General features: G+C 31.2%; 1 pseudogene; it reads right to left on the bottom strand.

The window, feature by feature from the left end:
* Positions 1–3,225: 3,225 nt before the first annotated feature.
* On the bottom strand, positions 3,226–3,593 carry LOC129286340 (uncharacterized; annotated as a pseudogene).
* Between the last annotated feature and the right edge of the window lie 1,201 nt (positions 3,594–4,794).

Below are 4,794 nucleotides of genomic sequence, written 5' to 3'. Positions count from 1 at the left end.
TATTCAATAGGAGTACTTTAAAAAAAGACAATGATTACACTTTAAAAGGCTAAAAATATCTTACATTGTTGAATATTCAAACCCTCAAAAAAATTTTATATTTTTTTACAGAGGGAGCAATTATTTGCCAAAAGAACTTTGAGTTAAAAATTTATAGTTACCCTAAATAGAAAACATAAACAAAATCTAAAGAAGGAAAAAAAAAAAAAGAAAATCTTCCAGCTTGGAAGAGCTTTTCTCTAGACTCTATAATATACCTCCTAGCCTTTAAATATAAGATTGCTTGATTTGAGAGGCTTTTGAGAAGTTTGTTCATAATTAATTCATCTTCCTTGGGCCTAAATCTGGATAGATCATGCCTAATATTCTAATTTGCAATATCTAATTTAAAACATTATTTAATTATCAAATTGGGTCTTTCGGAGATTAGTCCGCGTGCGGTCAGACTACTGTACAAAAAAGGCATTCCGAAGCGCTTATTTTTTTACCTACGAAAGCCTACAGTCCTGTATATATTGGAGCACTTTCAAAAGCAATCTCGTGTAAGTGGTCTATGGGAAGCATTGCCATAGGCATCTCATGCGACAAACACTTAGGGAGGCCTCCAGGAGTGTTTTTGACAGAAGTGCTCCTATAAATGGACCTGCCAGAGTACTTTTAAGTAGAAGCGTTTTGGTACGCCACAAATTGGAGCACTTCTACGTAAAAGAAATCCTGTAGCTTGAATTTTAAAAAAATTATTTTTTTACAGTACTATATGCTACATAAATTTTTGTACAATACTCTAAAATTGACACCATAAAAAGATAAAAAAATATACTTTACATAAAATTGTGCACAATATTCTAAAATTGACACCATAAAATGATAAAAAATGTACTTTCATTTAAAATTAAAAAAACAAATTTTTTTTTTTGAGTTAGTAGCTACAATCTCAACCGACTATTCTAACCACAAAATTAGTGCACAGATTTTTAATCTAATCTAATCTTCTAAATAATACACTATAAGAACAAAAATATTATCTAAAACCAAAAAAAAAATTGTCTTCTACAATAAGCCAACCTGCAAAAATATACAAAACAAAAGTTTAGACAACATTAATCTAAAAAAGTCAAGAACAAAAAAAAATAATATAATACTATAAAGAACATAAATCTGGAGATGAATAAATGAGAACACTTACTTGTTGGCCAAAATAATCTTGGTTCACCATATAATGTTATAAAAATCATTGTGAGAAATCCTTACCATCATTGACACTAGAAATCATCTTCACATCTGAGTCTAACCAAGGCTTGGAATCAAAAAAATTTTCCTCTTTACTATCTGTCTAGGAAAATATAAATATAAAAAAAATTATATATATATATATATATATATTCACATTCAGGTCATGCATGGAAAAAAGAATGAATACGCAAACTCGACTTGAATGCAATATATGGGAAAATAAAATCAGCAAAACAATCAACAAAAGAGTGATAAATTCAACAGACAAGATTTATTTTGATTTTGAAATGTTATAAGCAAGAGATAACACATAGAGCTTGGATATCCTACTTTATTTTCCATATCTTATTTTCTACTGTCAAGTATGATTAGGCGCATCATTTTATGCACTGCTTCACATTGCAGATTTTCAGCAATCTAAGAGTTTTGAGAAGAAAAGCCTCATAATTTTATCTTCGTCAATATTACTTAACAAATTTTGCATTTAACAAAGGCCTTCCATCTAAAATCATGAATCCATGATATTATAAAGGCCTTCCATTCTCATTTGACAGTGAATGCCCATTCTTACCTCATTATGTGATCCACTGGTCCGAGAAGACTCAGAAATTAAACATAATATCATAATGGCATTTCCATTCAGAAAAGAGGCGTTCTTTGGTGAGTTTCACTATACAGATTATGAGAAGCTTTCTGGCTTGCCATCTGTAGATGAAGTGATTTCATGCATGGGCCTGCATCATATAGAATTATAGATGTTTATATTTTAATCAAATATAAAATATAATTAATTAATTAAATACTATCACAAATCTATAATGGAAAAGTTTATTCAAGAATATATAGAATAAGTTCTAAATACTATCATACAACAATTATCTTTCCCTCCCTCCACAATTATCTCAACGTAATTAAATTGTACAAAGGCAGAAAGAAAAGTCCATTATAAAACCATGACAATAACGATCAGCAGGATAAAAGCTGAACACATAATGGTGATAGTATTGGGGTAAAAGCGGAACACATAGTGGTCATGCCTAGATGCTACAAAAGCACATAACGGATGAATTTATGATGCAATTCAATGTACTGGATTTACAGATGCATAGTCATCAATCCTAAATCATTGATTAATGATCCTCAATCTTCTTTTGCTTTCTTTATTTGGTCCCTGTGATTGTGCATGTGTGATCAATTATCTAATTTGCATTTAAGAAAAAAGATTTTCAGTATAATGAAACAGTTATTTTACAATGAATCTGTTCATTGTTTCAACATTCACAAGATTATACCAATTAAAATTTGGACACAAGAATTATGAGGTTAAATGTTAATGTTGCAAAAGCCCTAGTGTTCAATGACACGCTTTAAACCACAAGGGACAAGCCAACTTTGAGCCAATCCAAAAGGAGTAAACTATGATTTACTCTTTAATTTAAATTAAGAATTGAAAAGAAAATATAATGAATAATGATCTATACCTAAAGGATTGTTTAAACCAGAAAAGCAACTGCAGGAGGAAAGCATGATCATTTTCAGATTTTAATGGATTGAAGTTCCCTACCTGAAAAATGTTAGTTAGATTTACCAAGTACCATATACCATAGCAGCATTAAACAAAGCTATGTGATGGAGAATTACTCCAGGTGAAGAAATGCAACTTCTTCCAGATATATCAAGAACTATGCTGAGTTTTTTTAAAAATATATTTATCAAAGGATAAATGGCATTGTTGTTATGCATGGTTCTCGCAGAGACTTAATGAATTTGTGTCAGAGTTAAGAGACCCAAGAACACAGAATGTACGATATAAACAAACGATTGCATGCATAAAGGCCATTTATTCATTAGTATGATAAAAGAATCATAGATCCCGAGAAATAAATTAGAACTTGGAACACAGGGCAATAACGTAGAGTAGAAGCATATATTAGAGACGACCCATGCTAACTTCAATAAGAGGATTATGAGCATAAAAAAGAAAAAAATTAATTATAAAACATAGAGCTGTACCAATTCTTCCAAAGACTCCCAACTAAATTTAGGATCCGCAGCATCCACAATACATGATCAAAAAGCACCACATCATAGTTCACAGCCAATACATCTTCGTCTTGTTTTGACTTATCGATCAGAGCATTTAGCAGAAGATGGTTCAGATACTTAGAGCTAATCAAGTACCTCTTCCCTGTACTCTCGACATATATAGTTACACAGTGCTCCTCGTTGTCTCGTTCTTGGCTTCTCCACGTGATGTCTTTTTTGGTCGATTTGGATCTCAGGCTACTGTACGAGGATGATCTTCCTAGTTGCCTGGACAAGCTCTTGCACTTTCCGAGTATCAGATTGATCTTCTTCATTGCTGAGATAAATTTATTTAAGGGGGGAAAAACCTCACCTTCATTGAGTTACAGACCTGAAGATAGTAGAAATCTAGAAGACAAGATCCCCGTAAATGAAGTTCAGACCCACGGCTCTGATCAGAAGAAATGAGAAGATGGGACGTCGAACGGCTCAGAGCCACGGCTTACCTTCAACGACGGCTCAGACCCACGACACAAGAGACGGCACAGCGTCGATTCGCTGGGTTTCCACTTCAACGGAGCTACACGGCTTCAACAGATTCGACGGCTGGGTCGCGGCAGCGTTTGACAGCTTCAACAGTGACTTTCAACGGCATCCACGGGACCACGGCGGCGTTCAAAGGCGGTGTAGGACTTAGGGAGAGGAGAGGAGAAGGGTAATTGGTCTCCCTGCTAATCCAAAAATTATAAAATAATTTTAATAAATTTTTTATTTTTAATATAATCTAGATTTAATTTAAAAAGTTCAATTTAATATTAAAATTTTTATATTGATTTATATTGATTATTTAGATATATTTTAGATGGTTTAGGGCTTTGCAGAGTACATCTAAATAATCAATATACATCAATTATAAAATTTTAATGTTAGATTGAACACTTTAAATTAAATCTAGATCGGATTAAAAATAAAAAATTTATTAAAATTATTTTTAAAATTTTTAAAATTTTTTATTTTAATGTATAATTATATAATAATACTTTAAATTCAGATCATTTAGATTTAATTTTTATAAATTTTTATTTTAATAAATATAATATATAATCATATTTTAAATCTAGACCATCCAAATTAAAATTTGAATGGTCCAGATTTCATCCCAGGGATAAGCGCATAGTGCTCATCCTTGGAATGAGCAAGGAAACTGGACATGAAGAAAGGAGAAGAGGAGTAGGGGTGCAGACTTGTGGTAGCTTGAATAATGTGAGAACTAATTTGCCTTCCATGCGATGAGATTTGGGCTATTCAAATTTTAATATGGATGATTCAAATTTAAAGCATTATTACATATTATATTTATTAAAATAAAAATTTATAAAAATCATAAAATATAATATAATATAGATTTAATTTAAAGGGTTTAATTTAATATTAAAATTTTTATCATTAATGGATATTGAGTGTTCAGATGTACTCTACACAGTCTAGATTAAATCTAAACTATATAGAGTACATCTAATAGTTAATATATAATAA

The sequence above is a fragment of the Prosopis cineraria genome, unplaced genomic scaffold (assembly GCF_029017545.1).
Source record: "Prosopis cineraria cultivar Desert tree isolate PC_DT_omini unplaced genomic scaffold, ASM2901754v1 PC11, whole genome shotgun sequence".
Classification (NCBI taxonomy): Eukaryota; Viridiplantae; Streptophyta; class Magnoliopsida; order Fabales; family Fabaceae; genus Prosopis; species Prosopis cineraria.
The sequence above is the reverse complement of the archived record's forward strand: the minus strand, read 5'-3'. Positions and strand labels throughout refer to the sequence as shown.